This window comes from Camelus ferus, chromosome 1, assembly GCF_009834535.1.
Source record: "Camelus ferus isolate YT-003-E chromosome 1, BCGSAC_Cfer_1.0, whole genome shotgun sequence".
In the NCBI taxonomy this organism is placed as follows: domain Eukaryota; kingdom Metazoa; phylum Chordata; class Mammalia; order Artiodactyla; family Camelidae; genus Camelus; species Camelus ferus.
The window spans coordinates 102,376,257-102,394,954 of record NC_045696.1 but is presented as its reverse complement, the minus strand read 5'-3'; the positions used below and the strand labels follow the sequence as shown (position 1 = coordinate 102,394,954).

The window sequence follows — 18,698 nt, the reverse complement described above, 5'->3', positions numbered from 1 at the left end:
AGTAGCTGGTAGGCTGGGGGGCTGTGCTGTTTCCATTAGCCCTTCAGCACCTGGGAAGTTAGACATAAAATACTGTTTGGCTTTTGAAATGTCCTTATTAGAGAATTAAGAATCTAATTCACAGAAACAAACAACCTCGAGGTGTGATACTCAAGGAAAGTTCAGAGAGTCCTGTGGTTATTAATGGTCATACAATGGGCAGTCTTAGTAGAAAGCCTGAGAGAGGAGGCGAATCAAATAAAGAAAATCAATTTTTGGGAATAAATTAAATTTAAAATGCATCAGCCGTAAGGCCCCAGCAAAGACAAGTTTATAGTACATTTCTGGTCGTCTAAGTAATGGAAGTCACATTTTATTCCCATTATACGGGGCACATATTACCAAGCTCTGATCTCTCTAAAATTAGATCTCTGCAAAGATATAGTTGGCTCATCCTGACAGGGCTGATGGGTGGTGAGAGCCTCTAGCAGCAACACACTCCATCTGGGAAGATTCTGTTCTGCTCGGCTGTATAAAGCATTCTTTGTGTTTCAAGAGTTGATGTACTGCCGCGTGGCATGACAAAACAAAACCCAGCGGTCCGCTTCTCTTCCCTCTGCTGCTCAGCGCGCAGAGTGCGTACACGGCTGGCCCTAAGCAAACATCCACGTCGCCTCCCCAAGGAGAGCTGAAAGAGGTCACCTAGTCCCTTTGCTACCTAGCTTTGCTTAAAACCATGTGTGAGGATCATGGCACAGGAACCGTAAGACAATAAAGACCCAGGGGGTCGCCTGTCCTTTTGTCGGAGACTTGACAACTCTTAGTTATTGTCTGCACCAGTTTCAGGCTTTCACATTATCTTCTTTAACTGGAAGAATTCCCACCTGGGCAGAGCGAAAATAAACCCAGTGTTTGATGCTTCCCTGGGGTAATGCTCAAGTGCGCATTAATTGCGTGCCGGTAGGGTGAACGTGATCCCACGGCCCCAGCTGGGGAGGGTCCTGGAGAAGGTGAAGCCTGGGTTCTAGACAGAGAGAAGATGCCTCCAAAGGGCAGCCACAGAGGATCTGCGGCTGATGAAAGGAGCCAGGCGGCAGCAAGGGGGAGGCCGTGACATCCAAGTCCCCTTGCCCAAGGCTACGGTCAGAGGATTCTGTGAAATGATCCTCCAACTGACAAAATGGGTTATACTTAGCTGAGGCAGCCTGCACTGAGGGACACTGAGGCTGGAGTTGAAGGGTTTGAAACTAGATTGAGGAGGAAAAGACCCATTGTTGAAACTGCACAGGCAAAGACATTCTTCCACCTTTGAACATCGAAAACCACTCCCCACGCACAAGACCACAGATTCGGCCACATGGACAAAGAGGGTTGCCAGCTTTATTTCATTTTCATGATCGATCCACCCAACATTTATGATGTGCAGTTACTACATGTCAAGGAGCTTGTTAGCCAATGGTGATATGACCATTATTACAACGTAGTGCTTGCCCTCAGACTTGCTCCTATTCTAGTGAGGGAGACAGAAAACAAACCGGCAACTTCAGTTCCTGTGCTCAGTGCTCTGAGCGGGGCTAGATAGGAATCTTTGGGAGCACACAGGACCAGAAGTTATTCCCAAACTCGGCGGCAAGAGGCCCTCTCCCACACTGCAGTGCTTCCCAGAAGAGCTGGCATGCAGCACAGTGCCCAGTAGACAATGCTCCATGCAGTGAATTGCCTTGGAGATGTGTCTTTAAGACTGCACAGACACCGATACCACAATGATATTAATAAAATATTTAGTTGGCCACCTACCAGGCATGTAAATATGAAGTAGTGCAGTCTCAACATTTCATAGAACCCTGGCCATCTCACATGGATGAAAAACAGGACAGTGGGGAGAATCAGCCCTCCTGGGAGTCAACAGGATGCAATGGACACAGCAGAGCAGGAGCAGAGAAGAATGGTACTGACAATATTAACAGCAAATGCATATTAAGACAATTCACTTAAAAACAAAATTCACTTAAAGCAAATTCACCCAAAACAGTTTACAAGTGTTACTGCATTTAATTCTCCCAACAACCCTCCCAGGAAGAAACAATCATTATTTCCATTTCAGAGATGAATAAACTGAGGCTCAGAGAGGTCAGGTAGTGTGCGTGGGCACAGGATCACACAGATACTAAGTGGTGAGCCTAGGAGTCAATCTTAGTTCTGATCCTCAGGTTGGTAGGAGAACTAAAAATGTTAATACTTGCAAAGTGCTAGGAATGGGCTCAAAATGGAGCCAGCACTCGGGTGAGTGTTAACTATTAATACCAACACAGACAAATCTCTCCTGCGGCACTCTTCCAAGAGAAAGAGAAATGATCTCCCCTCAACTAACCAACCTAATGCAGACCCCTCCGTGATTAAAGACATGAATTACCTGCCTCTGAAGGAGAAAAGAAATGAGGTAGGAGTTGCTAGCTCCTCTGGACAGCCAGGTATCTGGTTCTGGTGAAGTCAGAACATGATGCGCTTTGCCGGCTCCGAGGAGGAGATGCTCCCAGCTCACGGAGATCTCAGCATGGCTCTCCCGGAGCGCAAGGCTAGCCAACTCCTGCCTCAGTTGCCCCTTCCTTTTCTCTCAGACTGGATGTCTCAGTGTTACTGAGATTAAAAGACATTCTTTAGTCAAAATCCTCCTGATTCCCATGCCTGCAGGAGGGTGCGAGGTCTTTTGTGGGTGGGGACAGATGGGATTTGTTGAACCACATTTGACACCTTCCAAGACTTAGACACCCTGGGCAGTGAAGAAAGCAGACATCTATTACCTTTCTTGTAAAGAAAGCGGTGTCTACAAAGTTCGTTATTTCTAGAGATTTGACATGTTCTGTGTTTCATTTCTTCCTTCTCTCTCCATCCAATCTCTTTATAGGTTTTGACACTCAATGCGATTTCTGGAAGATTGTTACAACCACCAGCTGTGGGGCTGGATATTGATATAGTCACCTTTTTATTTTTACTTTTTAAAAAATAATCTACTTTCAAAAACTCTATTTCAGGTTGTTTCACCATATGACCAGTAAATGCTCCTAAATGCACTTTGCCCTTCTTTCAACAAACCAGGACTGGGATATTTCAAAGGGAAGATGAGAAAAAAATTAAAACTATTGAGAAGAGGCTGTCGCTACTGCAATATTTAAAATAAGAAAGATAAGCAGCATTTTTGTATTATTTCTTTGAGGAACTCAAAGTAACATTCAATTAGCCCTGCGAAGTAAATATGAGAGATATATTATTAGGTGTATTTTTCTTATGACGAAACAAACATGGAGAGGAAAAGTGATTTGCTTGTTCAGAATACTCAGTGCCGTCAAGCAGAACTTGTAACGACACACAGACCTCACAATTAGTCAGTAAATGTCATAGTCAACCGTCCGGAAGCATGCATTGGACCGAAGAAATCAAAACCACCCATCAGTCACAAACGGCTGCTCTTTATGGGGCATGAACTCTGGGCTTGCCAGAATCCTCGCCACTTCTCCCTGACGTGTGGTGGAGTCTCGCTCATCTCTCCTGGTCTTTAGTGAGCCTTTGATACCCATTTCTGTTGCCTGCCTGAGAAGAAGGTATAAACAGTGGACCCAGGTGACCGGATCAACCCAAACAACGTGACAGGGAAGCACAGGGACAGGCGAGGACTCAGCCCATTGCCGTGTTAGGAAAATAGAAACATAAAATAGGAGAGCATTTACCCACCAGCCCCTCCAGGCTTCTACTCTCTGTGCTACCATTTTGCCCTAATGATCTTGTAGATGTTTCTTGCATGATTTTAAATTTCAACTGCAACAGAAATCCTTAGTGGCTTGTCACTCTCACCACTTAGCTTTCCCTCTAGTACATCCATCCTTTAGGAATTTGCGACAGACTGCAAATGTCAGCTTGGGGGAAAGACAAATGATAATAATACACTGGGAGTTGCAGCCTCTGTGCTAATTCACCGAAGCTGTTTCCAGAAAAACACCGCCCGCTAATTAAACAACCCCCCTCCTTTTTTTTTTTCTTATTCTGACAGATGAAAACATGGGGAAGATCTTATCCCATCAGATGGAGAGCAGCCACTGCCCTGGGAGGCGGCCTGGTTTTCTAAGGGAATGGACTTCTTGGGAACAGCGGTAAAAATCTTTTACAGGAGATAAGCGCGCTGGTCTTCAAACCACTTGACAAACATTAACTAATTAATCTACACACACCCCGTGGGGCGGTATCATGCGTTAGCACCAGTGCTTCAAGGGCTTTGCTACCGCATGCCCGGTGACATCGGAGGTCCGCTCAGCCCTCCACCACCTGGATGGCCACCTGGGAGCAGCTGGGATGACAGTTCTCACCGCTCTCTGAAGTCACTCTGCTTGCTTGCTTGTTCACTCTCTGTCTCCCTCCACTGCACTGTAGAGGACACAGGGAATAAGGCAGGAGAAATAAGGCTGCCCCATGACGAGGACAGGCTCCTCGTCCGTCTTACTCACTATGGCATCCTCAGGGCCTGGGACGCTCAGTAAATATTGCCTGAATGAATTATTGCCTCTCCTCTACATACTATCATGCCGATGACAACAAGCTCCTGCTCAGAAGAAGAGAAAGTTTCTGTATTTGATGTATTGTGGTTGAATTGTATCCCCTCCAAGATACACATTCAAGTTCTAACCCCCTAGTGCCAGTGAACATGACCTTATTTGGAAATAGGCTATTTGCAGATCTAATCAAGTTAAGATGCAGTCATACTGGATCAAGGTGGGCCCTAAATCCAGTGACTGATGTCTTTATAAGAAGAGGGAATTTGTACATAGAGACACAACACGCACAGGGGAGAAGATGATGTGAAGGTGCGGGCAGAGATTGTAGGGAGGCAGTCACAAGCCCAGGAATGGCGGAGATGCCGGAAGCTGTCAGGCGAGGCAGGACTCTTCCCAGGAGCTCCTGGAGGGAGCAGGACCCCGCTGCTGCACTGATGTCAAACAGCTGGCCTTCAGAACTGTGAGGGAATACATTTCTGTTGTTTTAAGCCACCCAGTTTGTGGTACTTTGTTATAACAACCCTGGGAAACAGAGACGTGAGGGTTATTACAGATCAACAAGAGACCCTTCGGGGAGTGAGACAGGAAGCTCAGTTACCGCGCAGCCTCCCCGGCAGAGCCAGGCAGTAGGTCATCAGTCAGAGCGGCTTTGTCAGAGCGGTAACAGATGTGGCTGGGCAGAGAGGGAAGTGTGTGGAATTTACTGGGGCCGTTTCTTTGTGCCAAGGAGCCCTCTGACCCTTGTGGGTCAGTGCGGTCCTCAAATACGGCCATTGGAAGTCCTTCCTGTTCCAGGAGGCGTTTCTTCCAGGGTTGGCTTCCCTTGGCATGTTCACCATCAGGGACCCACCAGTTACCTATCGACTGGCTGCCTTTCATTTTGGAGCTTCAAGTTCTTACTCTGTGTGGTCTATTCTGTTTCCAGTGAGCCCAAGGGGTCGGCCATGGGCACTGTGGTCTGTCTGTCAGGCATGCTCTGGGACGCTCCCCCTCACATTACTCGTAAGCACTAAGGCCCAAAGATATGTCCACTGCTTTGAAGTATATCCCTCCTGGTAACTAAGGAATATTTAAAAACTCCAATTCTAGTAATTGTGGAATGTCAAAAGTTCTTGATTCAGATTTTTAGTTTCTCAGGGAGGCTCTGCTCACTCTGGAGCAATGATTCTTAGACTTGGTTTGGTGACAGACCCTTTGAGTGTCTGGTGACATTATGGAGTCTCCCTTGACAGGTGAACATCCACACAACATGTGGATGATGCTTTAGGCCCTGGATCGCGAGTCAGGAGCCCCTGCTGTGCCCCAGGCAGATCGTCTTCTCTCTCGTCTCAGCTTGTCTAAACGGGAAGCTGCTAGGCCCTTCCGCTGACTTCTCCGAAGAGGAGGGGGTTGCGGTGGAGTCCTGGCCTCTGGCTTTCAGGAAGATGGTGGAGGAGCCCTGACCTATTGGTCGAGCTCATCTGAGTCTTTTTCCTTTATTTACATAATTCACCAGTATGATGGTTAATATTAAGTGTCAGCTTGACTAGGCTATGGTTGCCCAGAAATTTGGTCAAACGTTATTCCAGCTGTGTCTGTGAATGTTTCTGTATGAGATTAACATCTGAATTAGCAAACTGAGGAAAGCAGACTGCCCTCCCCAGTGCAGGTGGGCCCCATCCAATCAGTTGAAGGCCTGAGTAGAACAAAAAAAGCTGACCCTGCCAGGAATAAGAGGGAACTCCTCCCACCTGACTGCCTTTGAGGTAGGACATCCATCTTGCCATGCCTTTGGACCTGAACTGAAACATTGGCTCTTCCTGGGTTTTGATACCACCAGCCTTCAGACTGGACCGAACACCATCAGCCCTCCAGGGTCTGCAGCTTGCTGACTGCAGATTTTGGGACTTCTCAGCCATGTGAGATGATTCCTTAAAACAAATCTCTCTCTCTCTCTAAATCCTATTTATTCTCTTTCTCTGAAGAGCCCTGACTAATATAGCTAGGGAAAGAAGAGTCAGGATCCTCATTTTGCCTGTGAACTGTTTCTTCCTCAGTGGATCTAGGCCTTTGTGTGTGTGGGTTTGTGTGCCTGCATGTGTGTGTGTCTTCAAAGGGTTACTTTTAGGGTATTAACTAGTACAGAATAGGATGCCTATAGATTAAAAGAAAAAAGATGTCTACTAGAGTGTTCCATAGGCCAAGACATCCCCTTGGGCTCTGTGGGGTGTTCATGAAAGCTCAGGGCCTCATGCTTGTCAAGACTATCAGAAGCAGCATCCAAGGGGATTGTAGTGGACTGTTTATTGGGGCCTTGTCAGTAACTGTTTATAGTGAATCCTGCTAACCTGGTCTCTGCCTATAGGATGAGCTCAGGGCCAGCACAGAGGGGTGTGTCAGCCAGCACTTGTGCGTGTTCTGGAATGTATTGACATGCCCTCAGTCAGTCCTTAGGCATCATAATGTGTCCTGGCTTAATATACTGCTTTAAGAAGGATGAATCTGTTTTTTATGGTTGAAGCTGTAATAGCACTTGGTATTGGTTTTCTGTTCATGCATGCAACTGTCCTCTGAGCACTTTATGTATCTGGTTGCACATGGATATTCATATAAAATTCAATAAAAGTTGTTAGTGATCATGGAAAAAAATCTTAGATGTGCAGTGAAAAGTTTTGACTGCCTTTGGATGTAATTATTGGAGAAATGAATACTTTGAAGGAGAAGGGGAAGACTTAGAAGAAATTTGCCCCTGCACCCCTCCTCTGTCCGTCTTCCTAGGCATCCCTGGATCCTGGGTACATTTCATAGAGAGCTTCTAGTCCTGGCAGGCATTTCTGAAGCTGCTTAGTGCCAGCACCTGAGCGGGGAGATGTTTTCTGGCAAGTAAAGGGGCTTTTTCTGGAGGAAGCAAGAAGGATCCTCTCTCTGGACAGCGTTGGAGAAAATTACTCAACTGAGTTGTGGTAACAGACCTCCTCTGGGTACTCAACCCTGCCACATGATCCTATTGTGTGTTTTTTTTTAAGAAGATTTACTTTTCTTCCCTGAAATGACTTGCTGTTCTCTCCTCTAGCTTCCTGCTCTACCCTCACTGTCAGCCGATGACCTTGTCACGTGCTGTGAGGAAGATAACAAGAAGCCACCCGATGGGGAGACAGGAACCACCTCCCCTTCCCACCATCAAACTCCCACCCGTCTGGGAGGCGCCCTCCTCCTCTGCGCCTCTGTCTTCTGAGTGTTTGTCCCGCCTCGTCAAAGGCCTGTGCCTCCCTCTGGGACCTGGATTCCATCCTCTGACACCTTTTCAGGGAATTCCTTTTTTACTCACTCTTCATCACTGCTGTCTCCCTCCCTCCTGAGTCATTTCCATCAGCTACATCCAAACGTGATCCAGTATCTTCCGTATTTAACTCTCCTCCATATTTTGCCCCATTTCTTTGCTTCCTTTTAGAGCTCAAACACCCAAAAGAGTTAATTTATGCTCATTACCTTCACTTTCTCATTTTTATTCACTCCTCAATCTACCCCCAGCCAGCTTTTTGTTCCTGAATTCACTCCACTGAATTTGCTCTTGTTAAGGTCAACCAATGACCTCTGTGGTGCCAACTCCAAAGGACTCTTCTCTGTGTCCTTCAGCCCCCGACACCATGACCACATTCTCTGTGCCGCGCCCTCAGGACCCTGCACCCTGCTGGCTGGCCCCCACCCTTGGGCCTTTCCTCTGAAGTCTTCTTGGCAGATTCCCGTCCCTCTACTTAGGTCTAAAAACTGGTATACCTGGATGGTCTGTCCTACCTTCTCTCTTCCCCCAAAACACCATCTCTCTAGATGATCTCATCTATGGCTTTAAATAGCACCTAGAGGTTAACAAATCACATGTACAAATGTTATATCTCCCTGTGTCTCCTGAGCTCTAGACTTGTATATCCAGCCAGCTACTCACCATTTCCACTGGCCAACCTCAAACTTATCCCTCCCTGAATTCTGGAGCCCTCCCTGCTCCGACCCAGCCCTCCCTGTCTCTGTAAATGGCATCGCCATCCACATGGTTGCTGAAGTCGGAATCCTGGGAGTTAGTCTTGATTCCTCCTTTGCCCTCTCCCCACTCCCCACACCAAATGCATGAAAGTCCTGTGATTCCGCCTCCAGACTAGATTCAAGGTACCACCATCCCCTGCATCCAGGCCACCACTGTCTCTTACCTACAGTTACACAGCCGCCTCCTAACTGGCCTCCCAGATGCCATGCTCATGTTCCTACAGTTCTCCACGGCATTCGCACAGTGATCCGTGAAAAAGGAAATTAGATTACACGATTCCTCTGCTTAAAACTCTCTGATGGATGCCTATCTCCCTTAGAATAAAATTTACCCTCCTTAGCCTGGCCTCCAGGCCCTGCGTGACCTGCCTTCCCCGCTGGTCATGCTCTCCCTCGCCACTTTCCAGCCACCTTGGGCGCCTTTCTGTTTCCTAGACACACCAAGCTCTTTCCCTGCCAGGTCTCTGCACATGCTGTTCCTTCTGCCCGAAGCCTTCTCCTCGAAGCCTTCTCCTCAAAATGTTGGCTCCTTCTCATTTTTAGTTGCAGAAAGCCCTTCCTGACGACCTTCTTTAACAGAGCTTCTCCCCTCCATGGTTCCTGTCCATCATGGTAAACAAAACAGTGCATGGTACTTGGTAGGCACTAAGTAAGTACTTGGAGCATCAGTAGGATGTTATACCTCGTGCACTTAAATCAGTGGCCACGTGTGTCTCTTGGTCAGGGGTCCACGTTCTCTTGCCTTGTGCTCAGAGTTCTTATCAGTGGTGACAGAGGCCACTCATTTATCTTGTGGTGAAATTAAGTAGTTTTTTTCCTCATCAGCAGTAACGATCCCCTTGAATCTGTCAGCAGATACACGTTTAGAAATAAGTAAGTCTTCTAAGGATAATTTTAGTTGAAAATGGTCCTTGCAAGTATTCTGAGAGTACAGTGGAGAGCTGGAAACATATTCCTCTAGAATTTCAACTAAAGCTCTCACTTGTCGGGGCTTGTTCAGACAGGAAAGAAAGAGGAAGGAAGTCTAAATTCTCCAAAAATTGCAACTGATAAATCCAAATGAGAGCTAAGCTTCCTCTCTTAAAAAACCACCACCTCCTACAATTAAAGAAAAAAAAATCTATAAAAGTAGACATGTGGGGGTGAGGTAGAGTGGGGTGAATGAACAGTAAAGGAACTTGCCTATTAAATGTGGGGAATAAAAAAGAAAACCAACTTAGACACTGGATCAGACAGTACACAGAGGAGAAGTCTCTTAGTACAGTGCCATCTGGAACAACTATGAATTTTAATTAAGAGGAGGAGACATAGCTTTTGTCTGTTTAACTTTTTCCATCTCTTCTTATTATTACTAGTAGATTGATTCCATTTCTTGCACCCTGAGGCTTTTTTTGTTTCCTATCGTTTGAACTTAGAAGTATTTTCCTCTGCCCCTGACCTCTCCGCCCCCTCTCCCCTTCACTCGGCTTAATTCTTCCACAAACATCCTCTGTCTATGGCCACCTACTGGAGATACAGAAATATCCCTAACATCTTTCATGGTCAGTGTACTTGGGGGTGATACTCTGAATGTAATACAGGAGTAACAGGACATTCAGATCTCAAAATTTTGGTGTGTTCCCACACTGTTCTGGGATATGGTAGTAACAAGATATTCCAGGCTGTCTAGGGGGCAGATCCAGTACCTGTAGCAATGTCTATGAGGAACAGTACCAGTTCTTCCAAATTTGTTCTAAACTCAGTGCTAACTAGTCCAATCCCCAGCTTTCATGTTCCACTGGAAGTTGCAAACCTAGATAAGCTGTTCTTGCCAAGAAAAGAAAGGTTCCGGGAGGCTCCTCCCTTGCTGCCAGCAACGTGTGTCAACAGAGGAAGTATTTCCACATGGACGTTTCTGCTGTGTGTACAAGTACTGTCTGTTTTCCCTGCCTACCTGGGTTTTCATCAATAATAGCTATCTAGAAACCAGAGTCTGAGCTGTCTTTGAAAAAGTAAACTATTACATGTTACTGTAACAGTGGATACACGTCCTTACATATTTGTCAAAACCCATAGAATGTGCAACACAAAGAATGGACCCCAAGGCAAACTATGGACTTTAATAATAATGTATCAATATTGGCTCATCAACTGTAACAAATGTACCATACTAACGCAAAATATTAAGAACAGAGGAAACTAAGTGCAGAGTGAGATGGAGTATCTGGGAACTCTGTACTTTCTGCTGAAAATTCTCTAAACCTAAAACTGCTCTAAAAAGTAAAGCGCAGTAATACAAAGTCGTTTATCATGTCTTTGGTTTCAAGATCTTCGATAATACTAACGTTTGTTTCACAGAACCATTCTGAACAGCCTGAAGTGACAACAGTGAGCCACAAAGAAGCGAGGAACTTCTGCCATCTTACAGGGGACACGAGTCGAGATGCCCCTGCTCACGTTCATACACCCCCTCCCTCCACCTCCGTGATTCAAGACCCTACACAGTATTCAAAGCCCAGTTCCTGCCCTCCCGTATGTCAGAACACCCAGTTCTCCCCTGGGAAGTAATCTCATCCTTCTTGCTCGAACTTTCCCAGCTCCCACAGGTTGCAGGCAGGGCTTCTCTTGCTTCTATCACAGGTTAGTGTTAGCTGCTGGAGGATGTCTGGGTTGTGCTCCCCGATTAGCTTGACCCCCTCCCCCATCACCCTATCTGTCATGGAACCGAGGGACTGAGAGAACAGTGCCTGGATTTTTCCTCTCTGGTAATGCTGTTCTTGCCTGTCTGCAAGTGTGCATGTTTTGTGCTGGTTTATATTTTGCATCAACCCTGCTTGACCTCATTTGACCCATTTAAGGATCTTGTCAAAGAGCCCTGAAAATATACCCTTATTGCCTGTTGGGGGCCCCAGACTTTCCACTCAAGTTGACCTTTACATGTGGTACTTGCTCTAAAAAGGTCAGGAATGTTAAGAGTTGGCTTTCAAGAATTCAACCATTTAGGAACAGGGAGTTTGTTTCTGAGCCTCAGTACAGCCATTGCTCCCTAATGCTCACAATAAATCCTAGCGTATAAGGGATGTTTCCTAGTTAGGGCAACTTTACAGATCTGGTAATTTATTGTCCCTTGAAGGGTGTGTGTGTGTGTTTGGGATGGAAGTGGCAATAGGGGAGTAGATGGGTTAGAGAAGAAAAAAGAGAATCTGAGACCAGGAGCAGAACAGGGTACTCAGCAGAGTCATGAGTGCCGAAATAGCCAAAATGAAAAAGTAAATGTTTGTAGACCCTGTAAAGAAAACTCCCCTCTGTTTTAGTATCAGTGGATCGCTAGTGGGATGAAATCTGAAATCACTGATTAGCAAAACAATTTTGATTTTCCATCAAGTCCTTGGAGGGAGGGGTGTTAACACTGGAGAAGCTGGGCTCACCCCATGTGACCCTCTGCTCCAGTGCTCTGCTGGCGCCTGGGCTGACCTGCATGGCTGCTCCTCTTGCCTGGTGGGGTCTCAGGGCTGATACAGACCTGCTTGCTTCTAGGCCGAGGAGCATGGTTTCCATTCCATTCATCTCCCCGGGATGCCTAGCAGTTCCCCTTTCTGGACACACCAGTCCCCTCCTCCCCAGGGACTGGGGTCCTCACTGGCGGGGCCTGGGAGCCCGATCCGGATCCCTCAGTGTTTTTCTCTTTCCCACTAGCTTTTCTTCAGCACCTTTACTCCCTGCAAGCTGGGCTGTGTGGTTTTTTTTCTCCATGATATAGTGGGGGAGGTAATTAGAAGGAAATCCTGAGAAAGAGCTTTTGAAATACTTTTTAAAAAATGCTGGAGGCGCAATTCTTGGAAAAGAGGAATTTGGCCGGGCTGTGACCCACCACACCAGGATTTGAGCCGGGGAGGAGGAAACAGCTGGGGAGGTGAGGGATGCTCTGTGCCACCTGATCTGGCCAGAGCATCGGCAGGGGCAGTGTGAGCAGAGGGCAGCCCAGCTGCATTTAAACCAGCATGGACTTTAAGGCAGGAGAATAAAAGGATAAAGCATTATAAATGGGAAGTCAAGATGTTTGTGAATGGAACGAGCTCGGTCGTTTTATTTTAAATCCAGTGCCAAGTGGTAGGGAGTGGACTTTAATAGCTTCAAGCCTCACTTTCAACACTGGGGACAGATAGCGCATCAGAAACTGAAAGGGACAGTCTTCAGAGAGTCTTCATCTATTTCTGAGGATTGTGCCCACGGGTCAACTAATCAGACCTGACTGTTAAATAAATGGCACCTGGAAATATCTCTTTTTCATTAATTTTCATTTAAAAGTAGACAAGTAAGTGGTTTGGGTATGATTATCAGAGAGTCTCTCTAGGTACAAATTTATTATCAATGGCAAATATTTTAGGATATGGTTAGTTACATTTTCTTGGGTGTGAGTACCTGCCGTTTCCTGAAAATCATAAAATATCTTCCTTCTACTCGTAGCAGCAGTGACAGATCCCATTGTCTTGTTTCCACAATGCTTAACTGTGTCATAGCAAACGTCAATAGCCAATTAACTATCCCTTTGAATGTTTCAAATGTGACTTTTAATTAAGCATGTTAACCCGATGGATCATCGTTTGAGCAGCAACTAAAATAAGATTATAGGCATTTTCAACTTTTGGATGCCCACAGAGCATGAAGAGCACTTTATGAAGCTTGCATTAATGCATAGTTCATTATAATGTAATTCTGTATTAGATATTCAGCTTATGCAGAGAGCCAAAATAGTTTCTGCTCTGTAGCGATGCCGATTTAAATGAGTAAACCACAAGGAATCCAGGAAGCTTAACTCTTTGTGCATCTCGCGCTTATAAAAGAATTCTCTTGGGGCAGGATTGCTCCTTTAGTTAGTGGAGAGAGCAGAGCAGTTATATTTCAGGTGGGAGAGGGTGAGAAAGGACAGATGCGACATTTCTTCCGCACAACAGTAACTGATTAGGGACAATCCTGAGCATACCCTGAGCGCCTTCCCTTTACTCTACGTAGACAGCTGATCAGTTTCACTGCACTGAGCAGTCAGGAGGCCGAGTTGCACATGAGAGGGACGAGAGAGGCTGGTGGGCTGCCTTGACCACATGGATAAGAAAGCATGTGCAACACAAATGCATAAAGAAACCCTGGGGAGGAGATGGATGGTGTTGTGCAAGGCTGCCATAAAGCATCCTGCACACTATTGTTAATAGACCTTTTACAATTTTTATAGCTTCCCGAGTTATTTTTGAATCAGTGCTAGCATTCAATTATTTCCTGTTGAATAAGGAACAAAACAGGCCTGAAGACTGAAAGGAAAAGCTGCTGTGGGGAGTGATCTCTCCAGATGGAAGTTTTCTGGCAGATTGTGATTTGTGACTCAGAATGAGCCCAGATCATGGTGCCATATGGATGGCAACGGAGCCTTCAGACACCAGCTCAGTCACTCAGCAGACTCCTGAGTTCCTACTATGCGTCAGTTACCAGCTGGGCATTTGGGAAACAAAGATGAGTAAGGGATAGTAGCTGCAGCCAGGGAGTCCATTCATTCATTCATTCACCGTTTACTGAGCATTAATGACGTGCATCGTATATTAAGGACTTGAATATATAAACATAGAGTAAATGACTATCTGGCAGTATGACAGTCAGCTATAAAAATGGGGAAAGGCTTCACAAGCATAGAAGTGGAGAGAGAGACTAATTATATCTGGCAGAGTCATAGGAATTTTCCCAGGTGACAAAAGGTGACATTCAGCCTGAATTTTGAAGCTGGATAAGGGGGTTAAGGGGAGGTGATGGGGAGGGGGGAGAGCAAGGGCCTTTCCTTTCCCAGCAAAGGAATAGTATGAGCAAAGTCATGGAGTTAAGGATTCATGCTTGGGAGGGAAAATAAGAAAATAAGAAACTGATTGTGGCTATAGCTTGTGGCTTCGTAGGTAGGAAATGGAACTAGGCAACCTCTGTAGGATCTTCGATGTCATGTTAGAGCTTCAGCTTTATTCTATATGCTGGGAATGGCAAATCCCAGAGCTCCCCACCTTCTAGCCCTGTGGCAGATGTCCCCAGTCTGCCATGAATGGCATTCTTTCTTCCTGAGACCGAGCCAACCCATGGAATCATTCTCTGCCAAGGACTTTGGGAAGCTACCTCCACCTTACTGGGTTTGGAACATAGGAAAAGTATATTTACTGTCTCTGCTGTAGGCAAAGGAAGCTATCTAAGGTTTTTAAATACAGGAATGACAAAGTCAGATCTGATTGTTGGGAAGACTATTTTACTAGTAGTTAGGACTACTAGTCTTTTATAAATACTAAGACTATTTTACTAGAGAATAGATTAGAGTGAACAGAATCTTGGTTGAGAAAAACCAATAGTAAACGTTTAATAGCTTAAGCTCTCAGCCCCGGGTGCACATTGAAATACTTGGGTGCTTGTTAAAAATATCACCTAGGTCCCACCGCCAACCAGTGAACCCAAATGATTCGCATGTGCCCAGGGGTTGAGATCCACTTGTCTTGGTATTAGTTAGGGAGAATATTTATTAAACAGAGAGGTTTTATCTCCCTTCATGATGAGCTTGGAGAGGAGAGAAGATGACTTGGGGAAGAATGGGGAAAGGACTGGCCATTGTTTGGCCTTTACTCAAATAGCACTGCTAATAGTGACTGTGCTTTCTTGGCCATCGACAATGTGTTTATGTGTTTGCTAACTTGTATGCAGATATATCGTTTCATTTGATCCCCATGTTAATCCTCTAAATAAGTATGTATCATCCTCAATTTACAGCTGAAGTGAACAAGTCTCAGAGACCTTAAGCAACTTGCTTACAGTCACAAGGAAATCCGATGCTAAGAGTTACAGTCTTTTCACTCCCCCACGTCACTTTCAGGACTTTAGATCACATGTAGAACACGGGAAATGCATTAGAAGAAATAAGAGCAGCTGGGGAGTATGTTGTTACTCTTACGTACGATCAAGTTCACTTTAGGAACTAAAACCTGAGCCTCTTTTCTGTCAGGGAGGCTGGGCTGGCCCTGTGATCCAGGAAATGGGTGATTTTACACCTACTGAAGTCTTTCTGGGGAGGACTGAGGGGAATGCGTGTCTTTCTGGTCCAGACAAGGTAATTCCCACCCACCAGGACCTGTGTTTGCACTTTGTGATCTGGTTGGCCTAAATCCTTACTGTACGCGCATCACATCACGGCCCTGACCAGGCGAGTTTGCTTGGTTGTGATTGCGGAACAAACGGTACAAAGAAACCTCTAAAATTAAGAGACACGTTGGCTCATTTTAAATGTCCTTTTGCAAATGTCTAGAAACCTTGGATTTGTTTCACCAACTGTTATTTAGTGACCAATCAACACTCTGTGGCTGCCTAACTATTTGGGTGGTTTCAGGACTAGTAAAGAGGAGACTGGTGATAGCAGTAGCACGCACAGTAAACGCTGGCCTGAAATGTCAATTCTTTTATCTCTGCACAACCAAGGCAGCCACATATGAGAGCCAGTAGCCGCGATGTGTGTTTAATTTGACAACCGTATCTCACCTACAAGCCAGCAGGCTGCTTCCTGGCCTGGGTGATAGACCTTGAAAGTTGGGCTTGAGGAGAAGCAAGTTATTGCAGTGAGGTGAGCCCCATGGCTTGCCCTGATAATGAAAGACCCCAGCAGAGGAACACACGACAGTGCAGAATTCCTAACTCCAAGTCTAAAGTCTTCAGTTATCAGATAGTATTAATTTCTAACAATGGAGCTAAGTAAGGGGTGTTTTATTTGTTTGTTATGATTTACTCCCTTGGGAAAATCTTATGCATGCCATTAGCATCTGCTTTTTTATCATTGGAAGGAGACCCTAGAACCTTGGCTTTCCAGCTGTGTTCCATGGACCTCCAAGATTCCTCAGTGTGTAAGAGGGACCTCAGTGGATGTCATGGGTGGGAGAAGAAGGTAGGAGAGAGGGCTGGGCTCTAGGCTCTAGGATGTTCATCCCATCCCATACCAACCAGAGAAGTTTTGCTTTTACTAATTTTACATTTGAAAACAAAGAAGAGCGCGGCACTAGACCTAAGAAACCCCTGGGTAGAGCATTTGCATATGTCGGTCAGTTGGACTTCTTTTAATTTTAATTGTCTGGAAATCCAATTTCGATTCTGTGCATGTCTGGAAAAAGTAGCAGATAAGAGTTGTCACAAAGCCCATGAACCTGACTCTCAGGAGAGCTCTGGATCTACCTACATGCTCTTATACCATGGCCATGGACTTAAAATGGGTTTAAAGACAAGGTTTTTGATTTAACAATCCTGGTTATTAAATTTCAACAGCATATATTAGCAGAGACCTGTTGGAAGCTGACGTGTTGAAAACGAATACAAGCCACAGCAGAAGAAGTGAGTTGAGACTCAGTTACCCACCGCATTGGAGGGACTGTCTCATAGTGGGTCAAAATGTGGACTCTGGAATCTAACAGATTTTGGGTCATGACCCAATTCAGACCTTTACTTGCTTTTTGACTCTGAGCCTCAGTATTCTCTTCTGCAAAATGGGCACAGTGGTCAGGCTCTACTTGAAACTGACAGAGGACTTCTGGACTTTCCCAAAGCTTTCTTTTCATTTGCTCTAGCAGAATTCCCTGGGATACTGGTTAAGTGTACGGATCACCCTGCCCTACCCCAGGCTCCCTGAATCGGAATCTTTAGGGGGACAGCCACCAGTGATCTGAACTTTTACTCAGTGCCCCAGGGGATTCTGAACTGCCTCCACAATTAGAAACTACTACGTTAGAGGCAGCCTGAAAAACGGTGATGAAGGTTCTTGTGAAACTAAAGAATGAGAGGGGAATCTCCAGCCTATGGTGACCTGGCCTTGTACCCAAGTCCCTTTCTTTCTCAACCCGTGTCATCTCTGTTGGCAGAGTAGCACCTGCCTCGGAACTTTGAAAATCAGAGCCCACTGCTACTTCTTGTCAGGGCCCGAGTGGAACCAGTCATGACCCCATGAAGGAGAGTCATGTGCTTTTTGCTTTTCTGTCCTTAAGAAAAAGGGTAAAAGAAGCCACGAAGGATACTTGAATATCATTTAAGTGACTTTTGTATATCAGAGTCTAACATGGACGTCTCTTTGAATAACAAGTCCTATTAAAACACATACTCCCGTGTATTTGGAGAGGTATGGAATGTCCTTCCTGGACCAGGCTGAAAGCTGGCTGTAATATCATAGTGGTCTTGCAGAGTTTCAAAAAGGGAAAGAGCTCTCATTTTTGACTGCAATGTCAAAGAGTTATGGTTGTCAACCCAGTTGTGTCTAAATACATTTTAAGAGGCTTCATTGTCAATAAAACTGAAGTGTAAACATTTTCGGCCCAATTTGGTCTGTGTTTTTCTGTGTCAGACTGAAATTCCTGACAGGCAGACAGGGCAGTGTTATATTAACAAACACCTTTGTGAAACCCTTGGAAAGAGAGGGGGAGAGGGAGCCAGTCAGCTCTGTTTAATCACTTACTTTTGATCTAACTCACTCCCAGCCCACACTGTGTATACAGAACTTGGGATATGCGTACTCATATTTTTAAAAGATCCTTTAAAAACGACAACACACCTGACCACACCCAAGCCAGGTGATGGCTTACAGGTGCTTGCTTCTATTCCCAGCAGCCACTGGGTAGAGGAGAAGAATCAGAATGGTGCAGGGCAGATCAGTCACCTTTACATTAAAAAAAAATAATCCCAAACTTATAGCAGCCTGAGGATTTTATGTCTAGGCTGCCAACTTACCAAAATAGTTATGAATGTGGGTATGGTGGTTGGCACTCTCCCATTATGGCAATAGCTTCTTCCCACTTTGGAGATTAGAAAAAAGAGATTTAAAAAAGTTAAGTGACTTGTCCAAGCCACTCAGTTATTAAGTGAAAGAGACAGGAGTCTTAACTCCTGTGTTTTGAATCCAAAGACCTTTTAAGTTGCACAAATCACACCACCTTTAACTTGTAACTTATGTGATCTGAAAGTTTATTCTCCTCTACTAGGCCTTCCTAGAATGATAACCAAGGAGTGGTTGAGACTGCTGGGAAACTTCAGATTCCATAATTTAAATCTCACGGACGTCTCCTACACAAGGCTCTGTGTCAAGCGACAGCCCGCGGGATAGAATTTGGGCTTCCCTATGCCACTATCTGCCACTCA

At 45.5% G+C, this 18,698-nt stretch overlaps 1 protein-coding gene across 6 annotated transcripts in view; it reads right to left on the bottom strand.

Moving 5' to 3' along the window:
• Positions 1-18,698, bottom strand: part of SLC9A9 (solute carrier family 9 member A9) — a 607,055-nt gene that overhangs the window by 48,898 nt on the left and 539,459 nt on the right. The gene's annotated exons all lie outside the window — the stretch shown is intronic.